Raw genomic sequence first — 26,538 nt, forward strand, 5'->3', positions numbered from 1 at the left:
CCTGATTTTCAACAAAATTCTCGTGGGAAAGGAAGTCTTTTTCATAAAAGGTACTACAGGAACGGGATAGCCATAGCTCATGACAAAAAAAGAGACAGGGAAAGATACATGTGTGTGCATTTATATATAATAATTCAAAAGGGATCATACACTTAAATGTGAAAGTAAAACAATCTGAGCTTTTATTTATTTATTTTTTTCAACGTTTATTTATTTTGGGGACAGAGAGAGACAGAGCATGAACGGGGGAGGGGCAGCGAGAGAGGGAGACACAGAATCGGAAACAGGCTCCAGGCTCTGAGCCATCAACCCAGAGCCTGACGCGGGGCTCGAACTCACGGGCCGCGAGATCGTGACCTGGCTGAAGTCGAACGCTTAACCGACTGCGCCACCCAGGCGCCCCAATCTGAGCTTTTAGAAGAAAAGCACAGGTGGATTCCCTTATGACTTTTGGACAGGCAAAGATTTTTTAAGCAGGACACAAAGAGCACTAACAATTAAAGAAAAGATTGATAAACTGGACTTGATTAAATCCAGAAAAAGTCTCAAAGAAGATATTTGCAGTACATGTATCCGACAAAGGACTCCTATAAAGAACATACAAGGAATTCCTACAAGTTAACACAGCAAAGACAAGCTACCAAAATTTTTAATGGACAAGACTGAAACACACTTCAACAAAAAGATATCAAAATGGTCAGTTAATATGAACAGATGCTCAACATCATCAGCCTTCAGAGAAGTGCAAATTAAAATCACAATGAGATACCACTACATTCACTCCACCAAATACTAAAAAGAAAAGAAAGAAAATGAAAACAAAAGAAACCTCACAACCAATATCAAATGCTGTCAAGGGTCAAGGATACAGTGCAACAGGACTGGTGGATGGCTGGTGGAAAGGTAGAGTCGTACAACTATTTTGTCAAACCACTGGCAAAATCTGTCAAAGCCAAACATACATATGTTCTATGACCCATCAATTCCACTTCTAGGTTTATATTCCTCAGAATCAAGTGCATATGTACACCAAAAGACATATACAAAAGCCAGAATTAAAAACAGCCCAAATATCCATCTAGAGCAGAATGGATGAACTGTGGTAGAGTCATACAGTGGGAAAAAAACAAACTAGTGCTACCCTACCCGCGGATGATGTTACAGACGTAACACTCAGTAAAAGAAGTCAGATGAGACACAAAAGAACATATATTGCATGATTCTATTTATATGAAGTTTAAAATAAGACAAAACTAATAAATGTTAATAGAAATCAAAATAATGGTTCCCCTCAAGTGAGAGTGGGCAAGTACTTGGAAAGAACACAAAGGAAGCCTTCTGCATTGCAGAAAATGACCCTTATTCTGACCTGGGTGATAGCCGCCCAGATGCATAGTGTACGAAAAATTCAGGTTGTACCCTTCGGATCTGTGCACTTAATTTCAATTTCAAAAAAAAAAAAAAAGAAGAAGAAAGAAAGAAACATTAACAACTTGAAAGTAACAAGATTTACTTACCAACTGGATGTGTAGGTTGCAGGCAAAGGCCAGCACTTAGAACAAAAGCTATGTTTGTTACCTGGATGATGAGCTGGCTGGTAATAACATTTAGTAGGAAATAAAGAAGGGTGGCAGGGCAGCGGGGGGATCTATAGAGTTTGAAGGGCCTTTAGACGAGCCATTCACAGTTGGCCATTAAGGTCTAAGGTAGGGGAGAGGGCTGGACCAGAGAGCCAGATTCAAGCATCCCAGCAAATGGTATATCTGCAGAGAGAACAGATTAGTCAGCAAGACCAGGAGAGTGAGGACAATCACTGGAGAGTGAAGAGATCAATAACAGACACTGTGGGAGAAACAATAAGAGGCAAAAAGAGGAAGGAGACTCTACTGAGAGGACAGAAAAGAATTCCAGAAGGAGGAATAGACCAGAAAACAACCAACAAGACTTTCTAGGAGAGACTGGACATGAACGTAAAAACTGGACAGAATGCTCAATTCACTGAGCATTACCTTAATTAAGGTAACTTCAGTACTAAAGTATCCATGACATTTGCCATAATAAGATCACTAATGTCCCTTACCAGACAGATCGAACAGTGATTTGGTTTGAAATATGGAAAGGAAATGGGGAAACCTTTGCCAGAAAAAACCTTTAACCCATCTGTTGCACACTCTATACATATCATTAAAGATTATCTGAAGGTGGTATAATCCATTCTTTTTGGAGACATCCCTGGTTCTATGCCTGGATTAGGCAGAAAAGGGTCGATGGGGGTGGGGGCATACCTGGGTGGCTCAGTGGGTCAGGCATCAAACTCTTGATTTCAGCTCAGGTCACCATCTCACAGTTCATGGGATCAAGTCCCGCACTTTCCAGCCTACTTTGGATCCTCTCTTTCCCTCCCCTACTTGCGCATGCTCTGTCAAAATAAATAAACAAACGTGTTTTAAAAAAAGAAAGAGGTCTAGGGGCGCCTGGGTGGCGCAGTGGGTTAAGCGTCCTACTTCAGCCAGGTCACCATCTCGCAGTCCGTGAGTTCGAGCCCCGCGTCGGGCTCTGGGCTGATGGCTCAGAGCCTGGAGCCTGTTTCCGATTCTGTGTCTCCCTCTCTCTCTGCCCCTCCCCTGTTCATGCTCTGTCTCTCTCTGTCCCAAAAATAAATAAACGTTGAAAAAAAAATTAAAAAAAAAAAAAGAAAGAAAGAAAGAGGTCTATGGCACCATGGTGTTTTGGCCTTTAGAAACCTGGACTGAGTTCTCCTTTAGCACAAGTGTCCTGCTTCCCTTGAGGAGCAATTATAGGCAGCAGGCTGCATTACTTCTCATAGTAACTGAAAGATTATTTACTATGTTACACAGGAAGAACAAGACAGGAACATTTTTAAGAACTCTTATGTCTTCTGAGGAATTAGCATGACAGTTTCTTCAGGGGCCAATTCAAACCATGCAACAGAAAATGTCTGCATCTTTGCTACGACTATCAGAAAAATCAGGCAAATTTGGCTATAATATAAAATCTGCATATTTCTGCACACCACTTTGTCCTCATATTGATGCGCTCCTGGCTATTTTCCCTGAAGCTGATTTTCATCTATATCTATATTTCCATTCTAACCGACTGACCCTTAAAAGCCTCATACAGTCACAGTAAACAAAATAGGGAAAATAAACAACTCACCTGAGATCTATTCATTTTCTATGGAACTAGGAAACATGTAGGGAACTACAAAGGTGGAGCTAGGGGAGAAGAAAGAAAAAATAATCACAAGAGATCTGACCTACTTTGCACCTCCCTGGATTCTCTCACCTATAAAACTCCACTCACTAGCTGGATAAAATGTCCTCCTGTAGAACATCCTTTGGTCCTTAACTACCTTGACAGTAGTTTCTGTCTTTTGATGGAAGCCCGTTTTGACTTAACTGTATCTGAAAATCCGACTATTGGTTAGACCGCAAATGAACAGGAGGACCCTGACATTTACCCTCTCTGGCTCAGTGTTTTTCATCTTTCGTTGTAGGCAGAAACAGGTAACCCAGAAGTTCTTTCCTGCACTACCTTCTGAGTCTGCGAAGTCAGAGGAGAGGATGCAACACATCTGTCAATGCCGCATGTGGCATCAGGGCCCCTCAGGATCTGAAAAGGGTGGAGCATTTGAAAGACATCAAAGTCTGTTAGGGAGGTCTCAGAATTTTCTTGGTGGGTTGAAAACCAGTGTCACCCACAGAGGGTAACTACACCTGCTGTGGTGAGAATTTTGTACTGTACATAATTGTCAAATTACTATGTTGTACGCCTGAAACCAATATAATGTATGTCAACTATACTTCAATAAAAGAAAAATGCCGTCACCAACCCCCCCCCCCAAAAAAAAAAAAGAATTTTCTTGGTGGTAGGTGGTATTTCTTTCTCCCAGACCATCCTCTCTCAAACCTGCAAATGAAGTGAGCTTTCCTTGGCAGGCTTGCCCTTTGGCCTTAGCCCTAACTCACCTCTCCTAAAACCTGGCTCAGAACTCAGGTTGTCAAGGTTGAAGGGGGCTTGCACAACACAAGGATCACATACTGCTACTAGCCCTGCAAATCTACAGTCTGCTCTTTCTCTGCCTCGCCCTCCTCTGCTCTGCAGCCCTGGTCCGGGATCGCCATTCAGACTGGCGATCTTACAGGTGGGATTCCTCTTTACAAGAGCTTGGTTCCTAGGAATCAGGACACGAATGTCAGGGACAAAATCATTTTAGTTGTAACCTGCCATTAGGGTCTCAAATCTTGGAGCTCCCTGGGCCCCAGAATCTTGGGCTGGTCCTTCAAAAACCCCAAACTAGGACCACAGGCTGGACAGTTCGTTCAGACCAGGCCCAGAACTAACCATTATGAAGAGTGACCCAGGAAACCTCACGAGACACCAAGAATCCCCAAAATACCAGTGTCCCACAATAGAGCGGAGTCTACGTTATACTTGACAGCGATACCCTCTGTCTCAGTGCTGGGTCGGACACAAAGCCGGATTTAGGCAGAATCATTTCTTAGGGAGGAGGCAGCTGTGGACGCGCCTCCTAGCGCCACCTCCCGCGGGGCTGCACGATCCGAGGCACTCGCGGGCCTGAGACTCCATTTCCTAATCTGTTACAGCAGAAGGGTGAGGATTCCCTGCATCGCCGAGCGCGCGGCGGCCTCAGAACAGGAGGGCCAACGCCATCGCGGCCTTTTTGAAAACCATCAGGCTCCGGTAAGCGTACAAAGATCTGGTCCGGATCCGCCTGCCCGGCCACTCCCGCGGGCACGGATCCGAGGCCCACGCCCCGCCCTTCCGCAGCCGCCGCTCCCCAACTGCGCTCCAGCCCCCGCCTCGCCCAGGGCCAGGCCGCGCGCGGGCGACGCATGCGCCAGAACTCCCGCCCTCCCCACCCCTTCCCCCCGGCTCCCGCGCGGCGCAAACCGCAGACCCGGAAAGCGCTTCCCATCAGGCCCCGCGGCAGGAACCCCCCCCCCCCCTCTCCCGCCCCGCCCTAGAGGGGGAGGGGGGTGCCGAGCCGCGTAGGCTATAACCGTGAGGGGGCGTGAGGCCGACCTTCGGCCATCCCAGACTCGTGGGCGAAAGTCTCGAGAGGTTTCGAGCCGAGCGAGCGTTGCGGAGGAAAACAAGCCCTTGGCCGCAGAGTTTCCCCCAGGAAGGCGCGGCAGCTTGGAGCTGGACGTGTTGGTTGTAGTAGTAATGATAAACTATGATGGTGCCAGCTTCTCAAAATTACTTGCAATAGGCAAAAATTGTAGATGAATTAAAATACAAACCGAAAGAAAACGACTATCACACACTGCCTGATCTCCGTTAGATGGCTGTGCACCATCTTCTGACATTTTACAAAAATGGCATTTTAAGGACGTGACTATTCTAGCATGTTTTCAGTAAAGAAGGTAAACATTTTCTTGGTCAATTTATGTCCCGGCTCTTTCTTATTGATACTTTAAAATAAATAGGACATTCGAAAGAATTTAATGAGCGGACACAATACAACTCTCATAGAGTCAAGAGCTGTTAATATTTTGCCCTGTTTGCTTTATCTAGATGTGTAGTCATTTATGATGACACCAGCCCCGAATATGTCATCATGTATCACCTAAGATTAAGGGCATATTCCTCCGGGATCACAATAACATTATCACACCTATACTATTTAACACTAATTCCATAAAAACCATTTAATATCAAGTCCATATTCAAATTTCCCCAACTGTTCCAAAATGTCTCTTATAAAAGTTTTGAGTTTTTTTGAAACTATTTTTTTTAAACCAGGATTCAACAAAACCCAAAACAATGGAACCCACATATTATAGTACATAGTGGTGGTGTATTAGAATGTGTAAGTGAAAATAAGACAAGATTTACTCTCTAGATAATTGAGTACTAATTTTCCCATTGGAATAAGTGTAGTGAGTGCATTCTGAAAGAGCATAAATCTACCAATAGGATACAGAAATTTTGTTTTAATTCTACTTCATATTTTCTGAGCATTTAACAGAATTCAGCTACCAATTCAACTGCATAATCCATCAAACTTGAATTGTATTAAAAATCAAAATTTGGAGCAGCTGGGTGGCTCAGTGGGTTAAGCTCTGACTTGGTCTCTGGTCATGAACTCGCAATTCGTGAGTTCAAGCCCCATGTGAGGCTCTGTGCTGACAGCTCAGAGCCCGGAGCCTGCTTTAGATTCTGTGTCTCCTTCTCTCTTTGTTCCTCCCCTGCTCGAACTCGCTCTCCCTCTCTCTCTCTCTCTCAAAAATAAAGATTTAAACAAAAATTTTTTAATCAAAATTTTATTCCAAAGCTATCAATTTTCAGGCATGTTTTACAGCACAAGCTCGAATACTACTCCTAAGTAAATATTAGTTGGTTAAAAAAAGAAAGATTTTTAATTTTAACAACACTGAATATTAAAGTAGCGACACAAGTCTGCAGATCACAAAATGAATGTTTCAAAACACATACGCCACATTTACAGGAGACTTGATGTGTGATAGAGTTAAATTTTGTGTGTTTAAGGTAAAGGGGATTTTATATAGTAGTATAACAAATATTGACCTCAATTTCCTGCTCAAGAGTTTTAAAAATCTATGACTCCCAACAATTTTTTTAAAATATTAAGAGAATTTCATTATTTTAAACTTTGTATATAACATATAACTTTGAAATATTTATTCACATTATTTTAAATTTGCAGAACTTAAATTCCCGTATGTGACAGCAATATCCTTAACAGGCAGTCTTTTGCACAGTTCAGGTATGTGTGAATTTCAGTCACTATGGTTTAGTTAAATAACACTGGCCCCACAACAATATGATTCCAATTTCAGCCACCACTTTATATTAACTGAGGAATCGCATGAAGTAGAATCTTAGCTGCTAGGTCTTCAGTCTACAAATCACTAATAATGGCTGCACATCATGATCAGTGACAAGTCACATCCCTTCTTTCAAAGTCTGCCCGTGATCCATCACTGTAAATCTGTTACTCAGTTCACACTGAGAGAGCAACAGTTGGAGTTGTGTGGGCTCTTTGTCTCCCATTGGTAAACTGTTTTGGTTACTGAGAATTGCAGAACTCTCAGCGCATAATAATTCCATCCGGACCTCTGCTGGGAGACAAACTCTAGTATGGCATCTACCAGCATCAGGCTGTGTCCCTGGGATGACCCCAGCCACTCCCATGCCCACCTCCCTACCCTGCCTGCCAGTCATACGCACACACACACACACACACACACACACACCATTAAAATGTTGGGCCAAAAAACTCAACTCTGCCAGAATTTGCTGTTTGTGCCAGCCAATAGCGATAGGCCCCTAACTTCCTTTTCTTAGAGCATTTACTAATTAGGAATTCTTCCTCTGTCCCTTTGAGATGTACATGTACCACCAACTCAGAAGTGTCTCTTCAAGAACCTGAAAGCCATTTCCTTGAAGTGTATTCATCAGGAAGGATAGGGCCTCTGTCTCCCAGTCTCTGTGGGAGGATAGAATTCTAAATTAAATAATTACAGATGCAGCTGACCTAATCACATTTATACTTTTTAATATTTCACTTCTCTGACTCTACTTGAGCCTCTGCTTTCCCCCACCACATTCCCCTTTTAAAATATTATGGGGCGCCTAGGTGGCTCAGTCGGTTAAGCGTCCGACTTCGGCTCAGGTCACGATCTCGCGGTATGTAAGTTCGAGCCCCGCGTCGGGCTCTGTGCTGACTGCTCAGAGCCTGGGGCCTGTTTCAGATTGTGTCTCCCTCTCTCTCTCTGACCCTCCCCCGTTCATGCTCTCTCTCTGTCTCAAAAATAAATAAACGTTAAAAAAAAATTTTTTTTAATAAAATATTGTATTACCTCCTGGCACGTAGGTGGCTCTGTCGGTTTAGCATTCAACTCTTGATTTTGGCTTAGGTCATGATCTCACGGTTCATGAGATTGAGCCCCACATAGGGCACTGCTCAGAGTCTGCTTGGGATGTTCTCTTTCCTCCCTCTCTGCCACTCCCAACTCTCTCCCTCTCTCTCTCAAAATAAATACACTTTAAAAAAATCCTATCACTTCTGCACAAATTAGAATAGAGCTCAACCCTTTCCTCTACTGTCAGTAACTACTGGATAAAGTCTATTTTCACCACCTTAACTAATGTCTGGCTGTATTTATCTTTTTTTTTTAATGTTTTTTTATTTTATTTTATTTTTGAGAGAGACAGAGCACGAGTGGGTTAGGGGCAGAGAGAGAGAGAGGGAGACACAGAATCTGAAGCAGGCTCCTGGCTCCGAGCCGTCATCACAGAGCCCGTTGCAGGGCTCGAACTCATGAACCGTGAGATCATGACCTGAGCAGAAGTCAGACACTTAAGCAACTGAGCCACCCAGGCACCCCAGCTGGGTTTATCTTTGACATTACCCAGAAGAAAGGAGATGGACTTCCCATTCAAAATTGGGTTTGGGTGTCAAAAGCGATGGCACCCCACATGCACAAAGAGGGTTTATCACTCATCTAATGAGGCTTTCTGGAGTGAACAGGGATAGTTTCCATGCAAGTCCCAAAACGGCTTAAGAGAGCCCTGAAAAGACTGGCTTAAGGGTTTTATTGGGCTTAAGGGGTGGGACTGACATGTGGGCTCATGGGCTTGTGTGACTTGAAATTCCCTCCAGAGTCAAAGAGGGGGATTACCTGGGCTTTCACATCAGCTTGCCCAGACGTAGGGCAGGAGGAGAAGGAAGACTGGTGGAGCTTAAAAGCTGTCATTGTTGCATCCACACGACTCCTGAAACAGAATGCTACGGGCACCGGTGACAGTCACAACAAAGTTTATTGCAATGAGAGGCAAGGCAAACCGATCAATCGGGACCGACACTCTTGACCAGAGTGCGGTCTCGAACAGCCGGAGTACAGAATTTTTATAGCCGACCACTTCGTCTTATTATCACCTGGGAACAGAACAAAGGAATAGTTCCCAGGTGGAAACAGTTCAAACAGGCCCTTGCCCCAATCCAATCAAGCGCTAATCCATCCCTTGATTGATAGGATAAGGCTGTTATCTCTTAACCTATGGTGTTAAAACAAAGATGTTATCTCTTAAGGCTACCGGTTAGCCCTACCCTTACAGTCATCAGTCAAAGGTCAAAAATGGGTCGGACTATTACACAAACCAGTGGCATTAAAAAAATAATAGTAATTAAGAGGGAATTGGACAACAAGGATGAAATTGTAGCAAAGACAAGCAAAAGTTATAATGCTAGAATGAAATTCAAGTTGAACATAGAGTTACAGAAGAAAGAGCTGGCCAGGGGGGCACCTGGGTGGCTCAGTGAGTTAAGTTTCTGACTTCGACTCAGGTCACAATCTTGTGGTTTGTGGGTCCGAGCCCTGCATTGGGCCATCTGCTGTCAATGCAGAGCCTGCTTCGGATCCTCTGTCTGCCTGTCTCCCTGCCTCTCTGCCCTTCTCCCGCTCACACTCTCTCTCTCTCTCTCAAAATAAATAAACAAACATTTAAAAAAAGAAAAAAAAGAGCTACCAGGGAAATTTCGACACTCTCACCATTTAAGAGGCTCTAGATTTACAGCCAGAGGAACTTGCGGAAGGGGAACGCATCCACATAAATGAGGGAAGTGATAAACGGGATGAAAATGTCCCAAGGAAGTGATGCTGTTTTTCTGGGTTTGTTTTTTTTCTAAGTAACTGTGTTAGACTTCTGTCTGCTCAATATGTGGATGTCCAGAATTTCAGAGGGTATCCAGCAAACTGTGCATAAATGAAAATAGTGGGACCAGTGTCCCTTCCCAATTCAGTTCTTCGGAAATTGCTACAGAGTCACACGTTTGCAGGCAGTTTATTATTTAGTGTTGCCTAGCAAATAACCCACAATTTGGTGGCTTCGAACAACAAATGTTTCCTATCTCGCACCATTTCTGAGCATCAGGAGCAGCTCATGTGTGCACTTCTGGCTCAGGTTCTCTCTTGAGGTGGCACAGCAACTCTCAGCCAGGCCTCAGACACCTGAAGGCTTGGCCAGGCCTGAAGCATCTGCTCCCAGGCAGACACACTCACATGGCTATTGGCAGGCGCCTCAATTCCTTGCCGGGTGAGCCTCTCAACGTGGCGACTGGCTTCCCTCAGGGCAACCAATCCAAGAGAGAGAGGCGGAAGCCACAGTGTCCTTTAGAACCTTGCCTCAGAAGTGACATGCCACTTCGTCTGCATCCTGTTGATCACAGAGGCAACCCTCACTCGATGTGGGGGGGGGGGACTATACAAAGATGTGAATATGGGGGCAGGATCAGTGAAGGTGACAAATCACCCAGAAGGAAGATGACAGTGTGAGGGTGTCCTCTGTAGAATGCAATCAGGGCTCTGTGTGTGTGTGTGTGTGTGTGTGTGTGTGTGTGTGAAATCCTTTACACCCATCCATGTTTCTCTTCTAGATGTTTTGCTGCATTTCTCTTTCATTTTTCAACTCTTCCCTTGAATTTTGGTTTTATTCTTTATAGTTTAAAAAACGGCCCAGATACATTTTTATGGTTGAATGTATATTTTATACAAGTTCAAGTTCCAGGCTTGGTGAGTTTTCCTAATTTTTTTCCGTCTTCCAGTGTGAGGGCTGCATTTTGTGAGAGATGGAATCAGGGAATGCTGCTTTTTTTTTTTTTTTAATGTTTATTTTTGAGAGAGGGAGCAATTGGGGTAGGAGCAGAGAGAGAGGGAGACAGAGGATCAGAAGCAGGCTCCAGCTGACAGCAGAGAGCCCAATGCAGGGCTGGACCTCACAAACTTCAAGATCATGACCTGAGTCAAAGTTGGACACTTAACCAACTGAACCACCCAGGCGCCCAGTAAATTCTGCTTTTGAACTTGGTGGAGAGAAATACTGACATGTCACTGCGGGCAAAAGGGATGCGGGAGGAGAGAGGAAGGAATTACTTTTCCCAGTCACAGGATAAGAGAGCACATGTTCCCTGCCCTCTGCTTTTAGAGGTCTTCTAAGGGACCATATGTTTTGGATGGACAGCTGACTGGTAAACATGGATATTACTGCCTGACACAGCACAGAAGCCCATGTTTTCTATTATTTGAGATAAGGTCCTCTAGTATATATTGAAGCAAATGTTTAAAATGGGAGGCTATGGTCCCTAGTCATCTGTAACTTGCATCTATTGAGAATCTGTACATTTCAGGCACTCTCCAAATGCCTCGTCCTGAATATGACTGAAAAACATGAAGTTCAGGGGCAGGAAGGCCAATTGGGAGGCCATTACAATAATTCATGTACAAAATGATGATGGTTGCTGGAATCAGTACAGAGAGAAGTGGAGTGAAATATGTATTTTACGGTACAGCTGATAGGATTTTCTGACAGTGTATGATGTGAGAGAAAGAGAGGAGTCAGAAATGACTTTGACCTTTTTGGGCCTGAGTAATTGGGCAGATGGAATGTCATCATTATGGGGAAACTCTAAAGGTTTGGTTAGCTGCTGAGAGTAGGATGATTTTGAACTTATCATCTAAATATGAACGCTTTTGAGAATGAATATGACTGCTATTAGTCACTAGGCCTAGATGATAGGAGCAGACTGAGACTGTCCCTTTCAGACCAGAGAGGATGGTTTCCTTACTGACAGGACAGGAGAACGTACTGGATGTTGAAATAACTGATATATGAGATAAGTATAAATTAAAGCATCTGGAAGAATGGAAGATCTTTTTAAATATTTATTTATTTCTTTAGAGAGAGTGGGGCAGTGTGAGCAGGGAGGAGCACAGAGAGAGGGAGAGAGAGAATCCCAAGCAGGCTCTGTGCTGTCAGTGCAGAGTCCCAAATGGGGCTCGATCCCACAAACTGTGAGATCATGACTTGAGCCAAAATCAAGAATCAGACATTTAGCTGACTGAGCCCCCAGGCGCCCCCTGGAAGGATGGAAGATAAACTAGACTATAGTCACATGGTACAGTTGCTGAACACATGAAGAAATCAGGAAGATTAGTTGTTTCTGAATCTGAAGTGATCTGAATGACAGAATGATCACCCAGGTCCAGCTACATGAGTGGAGGTACATGATAGGCAAAGTTAGCCAGGTATGGGGTTTGACCAAATGGTAAAGCAAGGAAGGAGGGACTAATAATGATTGAGAGTCAACATTAAGCTGGACAAGTAGGGAAGGGGGACACCACTGGGTGAAGGACATCTAGAAATGACAAAGTCTCAGACATGATCAGGTTCTGATTGTTCTCCATGCCCGAAGGTGGAGATTACCAATGAGACTGTATGTAAATACTCTTCCTTCTTACCCTTTCACACTCTTGGTTATTTTGTAAAGGTGAGGGAGGGGGGTCTAACAAGAATAGGACATTGGCGGGGCACCTGGGTGGCTCAGTTGGTTGAGCAACCGACTTCAGTTCAGGTCACGATCTTGTGGTTCGTGAGTTCGAGCCCCGCGTCGGGCTCCATGCTGACAGCTCAGAGCCTGGAGCCTCCTTCGGATTCTGTGTCTCCCTCTCTCTCTACCCCTCCCTGGCTCATGCTCTATCTCTCCCTCTCTCTCAAAGATAAACATTAAAAAAAAAAAAAGAATATGACACCGGGGTAAAACTAAATCTATACATTTATTCAGTAAACTAATTATCATAATCAAGAATACCTCTTTCTCTTCTGTGAAATATTTTTTTCTTCCCTGATCTGATTCCCTTTCACCTAAAATGGTGAAATGGTCTAAAATGACCTGGCAGTGCTATCTAATAGAAATATAATGTGAACCATATATGTAATTTTAAATTTTATACGGGCCATGTTAAAAATGTAACAATAGGGGCGCCTGGGTGGCGCAGTCGGTTAAGCGTCCGACTTCAGCCAGGTCACGATCTCGCGGTCCGTGAGTTCGAGCCCCGCGTCAGGCTCTGGGCTGATGGCTCGGAGCCTGGAGCCTGTTTCTGATTCTGTGTCTCCCTCTCTCTCTGCCCCTCCCCCGTTCATGCTCTGTCTCTCTCTGTCCCAAAAATAAATAAATGTTGAAAAAAAAAATTAAAAAAAAAAAAATGTAACAATAAACAGTTGAAATTTGGGGCACCTAGCTGGCTCAGTCAGAGGAACGTGAGACTCTTGATCTCGGGGTCATGAGCTCGAGCCCCATGTGGGGAGTAGAGATTACTTAAATAAATAAAACCCATTTTAAAAAAAGAAGCAGGTGAAATTAACTTTAATAACAGATTTTATTTTTTAAATATTCAAAATATTATTCCAATATATAACCAATATAAAAATTACCAAGATACTTCACATTTTTTATTGCAGTGTCATACTTCTAAAATTTATTTCACATACTTTCTTCACTTTGGATTTCACAAGCCACTAACTCTTTGAGTCTCAGTTTCTTAATCTGTAAAATGGGAACACTAATATCCATTTTATCAGGCTGACCTGGGGTTTAAAAACAGTATGTGCAAATCAATTGCAGCAATGCATGCCCAGTAGAAGATGCTTATAAACAATAGTCGCCCCTTCTTCCATTAATCCTCTCATCTAGGCCAAGAGAAAAGTAATCATCCCTTACTTGCGAATGAGAAAACTGAAATGCAAGAATGATTGACAGACGTGTCCATGTTATCACGGTGAGAAAGGATTGGAACCCAGTTACTCTGCTCCTGGCCCAATCTATTCACTCATTTACATCCAAACACTGTAGCTTCTGGGGATGAAGCAATAAACAGGACAAAGTTTCTGCTCTCATAGAGCTTCCATTTTAATGGACAGAAAATCAACCATAAATATGCCGTGTGGTAGTGACGCAAAATAAAGCAGAGGGATGAAGATTGATGTGTGGTGAGTGGCGGAGCCTTTTACGTAGGACTCAGAGGAAAGCCCATGTAATGAAGTCGCATTTGAGTAGAACTCTGAAGGAGGCAGGGGAGTGAAGCGTGTGGCATCTGCGATCAGATCATTGTAAGCATAACTGGTGTGATCTGGAGACGGCAAGGAAGCCAGAGGGGCTGGAGGAAGGTGAAGTAGGAAGAAGAGATCAGACGGTGGGGTTGAGAAGTAGATCCCGTAGTGCCCCCGTAGTCCCTTGTTCTTAGCACACTGCTGTCCTGCTCCTCAGAGAACTCGTCCAGTTTTTACTCCGTGACCCAGGAATTCTTCTCTAGTACTCTTCTCCCCTTCCATCCTACCATCCGTTAGTAGGCATCATAAACGCTCTGATAATAAAAGGATGTAAAATTGAAAATTTGACAATTCTCCAGATAGATTGCTGGTAGGATCATCACAGGGAAGGTGTTGTCAATCAGGTATCACAGATGAGGAAATGGACACAATACAATGAAACTTTTTTTTGGTCCTGGGTCTTCAATATCTGCTGTGTATATGATACTTAAGAGCATCTGAATTCAGATGCTAAATTTTCATCAGAAAGACTTCAGGGGCAAAATACATACATACATACATACATACATACATACATACATACATACGAGAAATACTTGAGGGGCACCTGGGGGGCACATTGATTAAGGGTTCCACTCTTGGTTTTGGCTCAGGTCATGATCTCACAATTCGTGGGTTCAAGCCCCACTTCGAGCTCGGTGCTGCTGGTGTGAGGCCTGCTTAGGATTCTTTCTCTCTCTCCCTCTCTCTGTGCCTCTCCCCTGCTCTCTCTCTCAAAATAAATAAACTTAAAAAAAAAAAAGAAATGCTTGATCTATATTTAGATTTCATAAAATTTACTATTGAAAAAATATTTATAGACCAAGTTATTCCAGGCCCACTTAAAAGCTTTCCAGTAACTGAATCAAATATCTGTGTTTAAACTTACATTAAAATTGAAAGGAGGGGCACCAGGGCGGCTCAGTCGGTTAAGCATCTGACTTTTGACCTCAGCTCAGGTTTTGGTCTCAGGCTTGTGAGTTCAAGCCTTGCATTGGGGAGTGACACACCCAGGATGGACATTACTTAAAAAGATAAAAAAAGAAGAAAGAAAGGAAAAGGAAAAGTTCCATTCTTTCGTCACAGTAGTCACATTTCAAGTGCTCAACAGCTACATGTGGCTTCATATCAGATAGGGCAGTTTTAGGCAGACGCGATCTTTTTAAGGAGTACCTTTGTGAGTTTCCTAATTTGTGTTTCCACAGGGTTTGTATTTATCTCTTCATTATACTTACATCTCATTATAAGGGCCTGAGGGTTTTTATATCTTTTCTTGGAATTATACTCTGTGATATTTAAAAAGGTATTCCTTAGTCATCTTTCTAGCCCCAGAAAGCTAGAAAGGCCTGGCACCATTCCTGGCCAAAACCGGGGCTTGGGCAAGTTATTACATTTAGTAAACACATTGGTAGTATAGTGAGTTAAATAGCAGCCTCCCAAGAAGATATGCCCAAGTCCTAACTAATCCCTGGAACCTGTGAAGGTGACCTCATTTGGAATAAGGGTTTTTGTAGGCATAATTAAAGGATCTCAAGATGAGATCATCCTGGCTTAAGATGGGCCCTAAATCCAACGACAGGTGTCCTTATAAGACACAGGAAAGGAGAAGACACACAGAGAGCTTATGACATACAGAAGAGCTTACAGACATCCAGAGACACACAGAAGACATACACACAGAGAGACAGGGAGAAAAGGCCATGTGAAGATGGTGGCAGAGACTGTAGGGCAGTCACGAGCCGAGGAATACCAAGGATTGCCAGCAGCCACCAGAAGGACGGAGGACTGGGGTGGGCCCCTTTTCAGAACTTCCGGAAGGAGCCAGTTCTGCCAACAGCTTGATGTCAGACTTCTGGCCTCTAGACCTGTGAGAGAATTTTCATCTTAAGCCACCAGGGCTATGGCAATTTGTACAGCAGCCTTGGAAAGACAAGTAGCCTGTCTCCTTGCCACAGATCATGATCATGTCAGGAGGCAGAAAGTCTCAGAGGAGTGACTGAGATGGTAAATCACCTCCCTGGATTTTACTTTATTTATTTTTTTTTCAGTTTATATATTTATTTTGAGAGAGAGAGAGAGAGTACAAGCAGGGAAGGGGCAGAGAGAGAGAGAGACAGAATCCCAAGCAGGCTCATGAACCGAAATCATGACCTGAGCCAAGATCAAGAGTTGGACACTTCACTGACGGAGCCACCCAAATGCCCCATCCTGGATTTTATTAATAACCAAAAGAGGGCTGGGGTGGTGCCTGGGTGGCTTAGGCGGTTAAAGCCTCTGACTTCAGCTCAGGTCATGATCTCGCAGTTCGTGGGTTCGAGCCCCACATGGGGCTCTGCGCTGACAGCTCAGAGCCTGGAGCCTGCTTCAGATTCTCCCTCTCTCTCTGCCCCTTCCCTGCTCGTGCGCTCTCTCTCTCTCAAAATGAACAAACGTTAAAAAAATTAATAACCAAAAGAGGGATCTTGTGACTGGAATATAGATAAGATGCCATGAGACTCTGAAGGTGATTTTAGAAAAGGAGCATGGAGAGAATACAATCTTGTAACAGAACTAAAGGTTTTTGATAGCCCCCTGCAACATTTTAGCTAATGATGGAACACCAAAAGAACTCCAATTAAATCTGGTAACCAATCAAGGCTACTTACTATCACTATTGCTGATATTGTCCACAAATTTTTATCAATGCAATAATTCAAGAAACAAAAGTAGATTATCTATTAAAAAAGAATTAAGTTTTAAAAACAAATGAGGGGTGCCTGGCTGGCTCAGTCAGTAGGGCGTCCGACTCTTAATCTTGGGGTGGTGAGTCTGAGCCCCATGTTGGGTGTAAAGATTACTTAAAAGTGGGGCGCCTGGGTGGCTCAGTCGGTTAAGCGTCCGACTTCAGCTCAGGTCATGATCTCGCGGTTCGTGAGTTCGAGCCCCGCATCGGGCTGTGTGCTGACAGCTCAGAGCCTGGAGCCTGTTTCGGATTCTGTGTCTCCCTCTCTCTCTGACCCTCCCCTGTTCATGCTCTGTCTCTCTCTGTCTCAAAAATAAATAAATGTTAAAAAAAATTAAAAAAAAAAAAGATTACTTAAAAGAAAATAAAATATTTAAAAACAAATTGAAAACCAAACTAAGAAAAAAAAAAAAAAAAAACTACTGAAATACTAGCAAGATATTTGAACTATTTAATTACCCAAAAACTTTCCTATTCCCCAGTAATCTGATAAAATGTGACTAAATTCTAGTCGTATTGTAATAAATATAGAAGCATCAAGGTATTTGCTGAGAAGAGCATAACATTTATAAGGACAAACTCAAATCGGTGTGGAGAGATACAAAATAGAACTTGTTAAACGGGGTAAGGCAAGGACATGGGTCAGGGTGGGGGTGCATCTGAGCACTGGACAGTCTAGCTGGGTCCAATCCCAGGACAGCTGACACAGGCCAGCAGAGGGTGAACCGCTTCACCTTTCCAGCCCATGGATCATGGTGTTTCCTTTGAGGCAGTAAGGCCAAGGAACAGAATAGGTAACACCATACAGATGCGCAGTTGTACGATTTATTAACAGAATCGGCAGGAAAAGCAACAAGTTTCTAATGTCCAGAGACTCTCTTCTTGAGAGCCTTCTAAGCCATTGCTTCCTACCTGTTTCTCCACCGTCTTCACTTGTCACACAAATCCCTCATAAAACATTACTGCAAAACACATCTACGAGTTGGGTACCCTTAAGTTACTGATATTCCATTTGCTTCTGTTTCCTCATTTATAAAACAATAGCGGTGATATTACTATTACACAGACCATAAGGGAGGTACTCATAGAATATATTTTATTTTATTTTTTTTTAATTTTTTTTTTTAACATTTATTTATTTTTGAGACAGAGAGAGACAGAGCATGAACGGGGGAGGGGCAGAGAGAGAGAGAGACACAGAATCAGAAGCAGGCTCCAGGCTCTGAGCCATCAGCCCAGAGCCCGACGCGGGGCTTGAACTCACGGACCGCGAGATCGTGACCTGAGCTGAAGTTGGACGCCCAACCGACTGAGCCACCCAGGCGCCCCAGAATATATTTTAATTGTTACTTCAACAGGGTCCCTAAGGGGGTTGAATCATTTTATAGTTTTATATTTGGATCTGTGATCTGAGTTAAAGTATAAGGCGTGAAGTTTCAATTAGGATTTATTTTATCCATATATGGATATCCAATCATTTGGCACTGAATTATTAATTATTAATTATTAATTCACTGAATTAATTCACTGAATTATTAAAGACTATCCATTTTCCACTGAATTTCTGAAACTTTGTCAAAAATCAGTTGGCCATATTTGTGTCAATTTCTGGGCTCTATTTTGTTCCACTAATCTATCCCTTCACTAATACCGTGCTATCTTAATTCTTATAGCTTTATAGGAAGCCTTAAAATTAGGTAGTATGATTCCTCCAACTTTATTCTTCTTTTTCAAAACAGTTTTGGCAAGGGGGTGCCTGGGTTGCTCAGTCGGTTAAGCATCTGACTTAATTTCAGTTGAGGTCATATCTCATAATTCCTGAGATCGAGCTCCAGGTCTGGCTCTGCACTGATAGCACAGAGCCTGCTTGGGATTCTCCCTGCCTTTCCCCTGCTCATCCTCTCTCTCTCTCTCTCTCAAAACAAATAAATAAACATTAAACACAAAAGTTTTGGCAAGGCCCCTGGCTGGCTCAGTTGGTGGGGTGTGTGACCCTTGATCTCTGGGTCATCAGTTTGAGCCCCACGCTGGGCATAGAGCTCACTTAAAATAGTTTTGGCTATTCAGTTCTTTTTTCATTATATACTGTTTCTCTTTATCCCTGGTAATTTTCATTGTTCAGAAGTCTACTTTGTCTGATATTAATACAGTCACTTCAGATTTTTGTTTACTGTTTCATGTTATATCTTTTCCTATCCCTTTATCTAAAACTATCTATACAGATTTTCTTGTAGATACCGAGTCTTTTTTAAAGCCATTCCAACAATTGCTGTTAATTGGTTTGTTTATGCCATTTATATTTCATGCCAAAGAGTTAACACAGCAGGCCTGAGCCTGCTAACTTTATCAAGGCCTGCTTGCAAGGCCAGCCCTTGGCTGGTATCTGAGAACATGCCTGATAAATGGCTGCCTACACTTATAAAAAACTTTCCCTAAATGGTAAGAGTAGCTCACTGCACCTAAACAAACGTGTATGCTGAACACCTGGTTTCCTTCTGGACGTCTGGGATTTCAGTGACTGCCCCGAGTAACACTGGTACTTTGTGCCTCCGTGATTGACTTCTGAGAAAGATCCCGAATTCCTAGCTCTGGTGAGCTTCCCTCATAACAACACTTCACACAACTTGTTGCTGGCAGAATTCAGAGCATCCTGTGTGACTCCACTAAGAGGACTCTGGGAAGCTCAGGCCTGGTTTCTTCCACACATCACCCCATGAACTTTTGCTGATTCTGTTTTGCATCCTCATAATGTAAATATATCTTAGCCACAAGTACGACTATATCCTGAGTCCTATGAACCTTTCTGTGAAAAATCATTTAATTTGGTAATAGAAATTTTAGTTAAGTGTTTCACTCAGCAAAACAAACCTAAAATAAACTAACAGTAAAAAGAAAGTTTTAAATTGAGGCTTCACAATTTCATATACTCACAAAGACCAAAACCCTACAGTATGAATATTATGTTTCAATTTTCAAATTTAACGTTATAAAACCTTAACTTACCTTAGAAGAAAAGATTAGGGGGCACCTGGCTGGCTCAGCTGGAAGGGCATGCGACTCTTGATCTTGGGGTCATGAGTTTAAGCCCCGCGTTGGGTATAGAGATTACTTAAATAAAAATAAAACCTAAAATATATATATTAGAATGAAAAAAATCAAAATCTTAAAAAATTATGACTCTAATAGCTATAATTGAATTTTTCAAAAGCATGTCTCTTGACTGTGTTTAGAGCATCATGGCATAAAAGTTTTATTTCACATAATCATTTTAATATGCATATATAATTGCTGAGTTACACTACTACAATATAAATTGAAATAAGCTCAAAATGCAAGAGACATTTTGAGGCATTACAAAATATTAAAAAGGCAATTTTTAAAAAATACTGATTTCACAAGTTCATGGTGCAAATCTGTTACACAGCTTCCACTTCTGTAATAACAGCTGCTCATTGTATAAGCTTAGACTTCAGTCAGTGGAGTTTTCCTATAAAACTAGTTATCTCAGGGGCAGCTGGGTAGCTCATTCAGTTGAGTGTCTGACTTCGGCTCAGGTCATGATTTCACAGTGCGCAGGTTCGAGCCCAGTGTTGGACCCTGTGCTGACACCCCAGAGTCTGGAGCCTGCTTTAGATTTTGTGTCTCCCTCTCTCTGCCCCTCCCCTGCTTGCACTCTGTCTCTCAAAAACGAATAAACACTAATTTTTTTTTTAAAGAATGCAGTGCATTTAAAAAAATGAATTGTATTTTTTATACTAGCAATAAAATATGTGGAAATCTAATTAAAAAATATAATACTATTGGGACACCTGGGTGGCTCAGTCAGTTGAGCAGCCGACTCTCAATTTCAGCTCCAGCCATGATCCCAGGGTGGTGAGGCCAAACCCCCCATAGGGCTCCATGCTCTGCTTAGGATTCTCTCTCTCTGTCCCTCTACCCCTCTCCCCTGCTCACACTCTCTCTCTCAAATTAACAAAAACTGTTTTAAATAACAATACCATTTATGATAGCTCAGCAAAATCAAAATTACTTAGGTATTTAACAAACATAACAAAACATATGGAGGACTGGTATGCTAAAAACTACAAAAAACTTATGAAAGAAATCTAAGATCTAAGTAAATGAACAGACGTACTATGCTCAGAGATTGGAAGACTCAACATAGCAAAGACAGATGTCAATTCTCTCCCAAAATGATATATAGGTTTAACATATTTCCTATCAAAATCCCAGCAATATTTTTTATAAAATATAAACAACTGTTCTAAAATGTATATGAGGAGAGCCTGGGTGGCTCAGTCAGCCAAGCATCTGACTCTTGATTTCGGCTCAGGTCATGATCTCGCAAACCTTGGGATCAGTCTGAGTTGGGCTCCCCAATGATAGCCTGATAGCATGGGTCCTGTTCAGGATTCTCTCTCTCCTCTCTTTCTGTCCCTCCCCCTGCTCATGTGCAGTCTCTAAATACATAAACAAACAAATAAACATTTAAAAAGGGGGGGGGGTGGCTCCTATAAATCAGCAGAAGAGAGAAAAGAGTCCAGATCTAGACCCACACAGACAGGGCCATTTGATTTCTTACAATGGAGCAAAGGCAATTCAGTAGAGAAAGTAGTCTTTTCAACAATGGTGCTAGAATGATTGTATAGCCATTTTTCTGCATACCCATATCTATAAAGAAAAAAAAAAGATGGGGTGCCCAGCTGACTCAGTCAGTAGAGCAAGCGACTTTTGATCTTGGGGTCCTGAGTTTGAGCCCCACGTGTAGGGTACAGTTTACTTAAAATTTTAAAAAGTGGTTTTTAATTAAAAAAAAAAAAAAAAAAAAAAACAGAGAGAACCTTGAACTAAATCTCACACCTCATTAAAAACAAAAACAAAAAACTCAGAATGAAACTTAAATGTAAACTGTAAAGGTATAAAACTTTTAAAAGAAAATATAGGTGAAAAAATCAAGACCTAGTGTTATGCAAATAGATATAATACCAAAAGCAAGATCCATAAAAGAAAAAGTTGACAGACTTGACTTCATCAAAATTAAAAATTTTTTTGCTCTGGGGGCGCCTGGGTGGCTCAGTTGGTTAAACTACTTCTGCTTAGGTCATGATCTCGCGGTTTGTGGGTTCGAGCCCCATGTGGAGCCTGCTTTGGATTCTGTGTCTCCCTCTCTCTGCCCCTTCCCCAGTCACACTATGTCTCTCTCTCTTTCAAAAATAAATAAACATTAAAAAAAAACAAAAAACAAAAACAAAAACAAAAAAACTTCTGCTCTGCAATACTGTGGGGGAGGAGCAGAGAGAGAGGGTGACAGAAAATCCCCATCAGGCTCCACACTGTCAGCGCAGAGCCCAATGTGGGACTCAAACCCACAAATCATGAGTTCATAACCTGAGCTGAAATCAAGAGTTGGACACTTAACCAACAGCCACTCAGGCACCCCATACAATATTAAGAGAAGATGAACTATAAACTGAAAGAATTTTTTTTTTTTTAAATTAGGCCTCATGCCCAGCACAGAGCCCAACATGGGGCTTGAACTCACAACCCTGAAATCAAGACCTGAGCTGAAATCAAGAGTCGGTTGCTTAACCAACTGATCCACCCAGGGGCCTCTGGAAGAAAATTTTATAAATCACTCATCTGGACCTGTATTTAGAAAGTATAAGGAACTGTCAGATCTCAACAGGAAGGAAACAACCCAATTTTTAAAAATGGGAAAAACACTTATTCAGATACTTACAAAGGAATATGGGGATGACAAGTAAGTTCATGAAAAGATAATCATTAGCCATTAGTGAAATGCAAATTAAAGCCATGATAAAATATGGCCATATAGCCCATTAGAATGGCTAGAACAAATATTTTAAGTTTCTAAAACGACAATATCAAGTACTAGTGAAGATGTAAAGCAACTGGAACTCTCATGCATTGCTAATGGGAATGCAAAATGGTACACACACTGGAAAAGTTTAGTAATTGCTTATAAAGTTAAATACTTTATAATCTAGCAATCCCACTGGGGTTAGGGAGGTAAATTGGTACGACTATTTTAGAAAGTATCTTTATGGGGGTGCCTGACTGGCTCAGTCATTAAGCGACTGACCGACTCTTGATTTCAGCTCAGGTCATGATCTCAGGGTTGAGAGATTGAGCCCCGAGTCCAGATCTGTGTTTATAGCATGGAGCCTGCTTGGGATTCTCTCTCTCCCTCCCTCTCTGCTCCTCCCTGCGTACACACACACTCTCTCTCAAAAATAAACAAACTAAAAAAAATCAAATGAAATGATAGTATCTTTATGTGATGAAGTTGAATGTGGGCAAACCCTATAACCCAGGAATTCCACTGCAGGTATAATCTAAAGTAAATCTGGCACATGTGCTCCAGAAGACATATGCTGGTTCAAAGTACCAGTGTTTATCATATCCCAAAATGGAAATAACTTATATGTCCTTTAACAGAATAGTGAAGAAATAAGTTGTTGCCTGCTTATTAAACGGAATATCATAGGGCGCCTGGGTGGCTCAGTCGGTTAAGCTTCCGACTCCAGCTCAGGTCATGATCCTGAGGTTCTTGAGTTTGAGCCCCTCACAGGGCTCTGTGCTGACAGCTCAAAATCTGGAGCCTGCTTCAGATTCTGTGTCTCCCCCTTTCTCTGCCCCTCCCTGACACCCCTGCCCTAAGGAAGGGATTCCTCACACTTGTCCCTCTGGATCCTCCTGTCTCCATCTCCCCAGACAGAATAGCGATTCCCCCACTGGAGCCAAGAACCTTGGCTCGCTCTACAACGACCCCCCCCCCCACACACACACACACACTCCAAATCCCAGTCCCATTGTCCCCACCCCCAGAGGGCCCAATTCTCTGCAGGTCCCAGTTGTACGACCCTCAGCCTCGGACCCGCCGCCCGTCCCGCCCCTCACATCGGACTCCGAGTCTCCACGCTCTCGCTCTTCTTCACATTCCGCACCTTGGTCGTCCCTCTGAGCACCCAGGGGAGGATGGAACACTGGGGACTAGGCATTTGTAGCTAAGGCAGTTGGAGCTTGTTTATTATCACCATGGAAACCCCTGGCATTGCTCCCCTGGCGGGGCCTCCGAAGGGTGGGGTCTGGCGCGCGGTAGCCCCCCCCGCCCCGCCCTTCGGGCACACGCAGCGCTTCCGGCAGCCCCGCTGTTCTGGGCTTACCGGGTCTCCGCTCGACCCTGCACCCCCAGCACCCGGGAGCACCAGCCCCGGGAGCCCGCGCCCCCGCTCCGCTTCCATATTCTCGCCAAACCCCACCTTCTTCCCCAGGAAGATGGAGCGGGAAGGACTTAGCGCGGCGGGGCAGGCCCTCAGTGGCTGGCTCCGGGGGCGGGGCCGCGAGGGCGCCATTGTGACGCGCCTGAAACGGAGCGGGGATTGGTCTGCCAAGCGTGGGCGGAGCCAGGGCCTGTGGGTGCGGACAGTGAGGTAGGGGAGTGGCGCCGCAGAACATTCCTGAGTCGCTGAGGCTGCCCACTGAGAAGCACTTCAAAGGGCGGACCCCAAGACGTCTAGATAGAAGACCACCGTGAGAGGAGATATGGAGTCGTTTCCTGCCGAGGGAGAAAGAGGGAACCAGGAACACCAGAGACATAAAGGCTGCTCAGAGGGCAGAGCATGAGGAGTGGGCGCAGGTTGTGCTCCCAGCTCTTGGGTTCCTACTCCGCACTGTCAGGTAGCTTCACCTGGCTCTAGGTTCCTCTGGAGAACAGGGCTTTGGCTTCTGGCCCGGTTCTCAGAGACAAAGTGCTGGGGTAGAGGATGTCATCGCTAAGATCTTCATTGCTGGAGAAAAGCGCCAGTTCGACGTCGTTTGAGTTCCTCCTGCATCCAGGCCACCAGTGTTGTAGCTCTCAAGACAGACTGAATTTGTACACAGTCGTAATTAGCAGTATGGAGGGCCAAAAGTTGTCATATTTCTGTAGCAAAAGGTGCTAAGCAGTCTTCTTTTGCTTTCCATCTTTAAAAAAGATTTTTTTCAATGTTTATTTTTGAGAGACAGAGTGTGAGGGGGGGAGGGGCAGAGAGAGAGAAGGAGACTCTGAATCTGAAGCAGGCTCCAGGCTTTGAGCTGTTAGCACAGAGCCGGACTTGGGGCTCGAACTCAGGAACCATGAGAACATGACCTGAGCCAAAGTTCAGGCTTAACCGACTGAGCCACCCAGGTGCCCCTGATTTGTTTTGTTTTGTTTTGTTTTGTTTTAATCCTTCATTGTTTGATCATAACTATGCGTAGTCTTTGGTGGGCATCACCAATATGAATAAACTCCCATTTCAGAATTACACGTAAGCAGGGGCGCCTGAGTGGCTCAGTCGGTTGAGCGTCCGACTTCAACTTAGGTCATGATCTCACAATTCGTGGATTTGAGCCCTGCCTCAGGCTGTGTGCTGAGAGTCCAGAGCCTGGAACCTGCCTCAGATTCTGTGTCTGCCTTTCTCTCTGCCCCTCCCCTGCTTGTACTCTGTCTCTCAAAAATGAATAAACGTTTCAAAAATGAAAAAAATTAAAAAAAAAAAAGAATTATATGTAAGCATACACAAAAAATAAAACCTTACAGGCTATAATGAGAAATCAAAACATTAAGGTGAATGGTAAAATGGGGCAAGGTCTTTGTATATAAAAAGCTTGCATGTGAAATGCAATGTGGCTTGTGTGTTGGGTTCTAGAATCATAGAAAGACATCAATGGTAAAACCAAATTAAAGTCTATAGATTAAGAGTATTCTACCAATGTGAATTTCTTAGTTTTGACAAAGGTGCCATGGTTATATCAGACATTAAATATAAGAGAAATAGTAAAGGGTATGCAGGAATTCCCTATACTATCTTTGCCCCTTTTCTGTAGATTTAAAATTATCCCAGGGGTGCCTGGGTGGCTCAGTCGGCTAAGTGTCCTACTCTGGATTTCGGCTCAGGTCATGATCTTCACAGATTGTGAGTTCGAGCCTGACGTTGGGCTCTGCGCTGACAGTGCTGAGCCTGCTTGGGATTCTCCCTCTTGTTCTCTCTGCCCCTCCCCCGCTTGCATGTTTATTCATTCTCACTCTGTCTCCCTCTCTCAAAAGAAATAAATAAGCTTTAAGTAACCAAACTCTATCTTTGAAAAATCAAGTAATCCCATAATAAAAATTTTATTTTAAAAAAAGTATGAACAATTATCCTCCAGGAAAAGAGTTTTATTTTTGCACTCAGAGCGCTGGTGATAGTTATTATAACTTGAGTGATCTAGGTATGAGGGACAAAAATACAGTCAACAACTCTTTTGCCTCAATTCCAGCTTTTGGTTCTTCCCTACCCAATATTTCAGAGTTCCTTCCTGGGTCCCCACACACCCCTCTGGTGTGTAGCCATCAGTCACTGCAAGTGACCATACCTGGTCCAGGTACTGCCCCACTACTTTGCTGTTACGTGGAAATAAGTCATTCCAGCATTCCTGACTGCTTCCTGAATGGAAGCTGTAAGTGGTAAGAACCACAAAGGTATGGGAGAAGTTGTGTCAAGGCATTTTCAAATTAAAGAAGAAGGAAACTGCCTCTTTTACTCTGAAAACACATTAGCCTATCTCCTGAGCTTTCCTCAGTGAAGTGTGTATCATGTGGCCCCCAGCCTTCACCCCAGGCACAGGAGTTAATTGACACTGTAATGGAAGGCACAAGACTGTAATACACCAACAAAACATGGAAACCAGATAGTCACTGGGGAACTAGGTAGAACAGCCCAGCTTTTCGCTGTAAAGGTGACTAGAAGTTTTCATTCAGGGAATCCTCCCATAGTAAAAGATAGATATAAATATTAAGAGCAGAAGATGTAAATATTAGAACAACTGGGACTCAGAGATAAGTTTATCTTCTGGAA

General features: G+C 43.2%; 2 protein-coding genes and 1 long non-coding RNA gene across 4 annotated transcripts in view; 2 read left to right on the plus strand and 1 right to left on the minus strand.

Moving 5' to 3' along the window:
- Positions 1-3,606, plus strand: part of ZNF239 (zinc finger protein 239) — a 97,291-nt gene extending 93,685 nt beyond the window's left edge. The window contains exon 3 of the transcript XR_006701578.1: positions 3,518-3,606. The gene's annotated coding sequence lies outside the window, so the exon portion shown is untranslated. The remainder of the gene's footprint in view (positions 1-3,517) is intronic.
- Positions 3,607-4,582: 976 nt separating this feature from the next.
- The window catches only part of HNRNPF (heterogeneous nuclear ribonucleoprotein F), a 56,924-nt gene continuing 34,968 nt past the window's right edge, over positions 4,583-26,538 (plus strand). The window contains exon 1 of one of the 2 annotated variants that reach the window (XM_045438130.1): positions 4,583-4,725. The gene's annotated coding sequence lies outside the window, so the exon portion shown is untranslated. The remainder of the gene's footprint in view (positions 4,726-26,538) is intronic. The other variant, XM_045438114.1, reaches the window with a different exon arrangement.
- On the minus strand, positions 13,973-19,717 carry LOC123576787. Its single transcript, XR_006701581.1, has 2 exons — positions 19,661-19,717; positions 13,973-14,210 (listed from the first exon to the last, which is right to left on the minus strand). It is a non-coding gene; the product is annotated as an uncharacterized LOC123576787 (long non-coding RNA).

The sequence above is a fragment of the Leopardus geoffroyi genome, chromosome D2, assembly GCF_018350155.1.
Source record: "Leopardus geoffroyi isolate Oge1 chromosome D2, O.geoffroyi_Oge1_pat1.0, whole genome shotgun sequence".
In the NCBI taxonomy this organism is placed as follows: Eukaryota; Metazoa; Chordata; class Mammalia; order Carnivora; family Felidae; genus Leopardus; species Leopardus geoffroyi.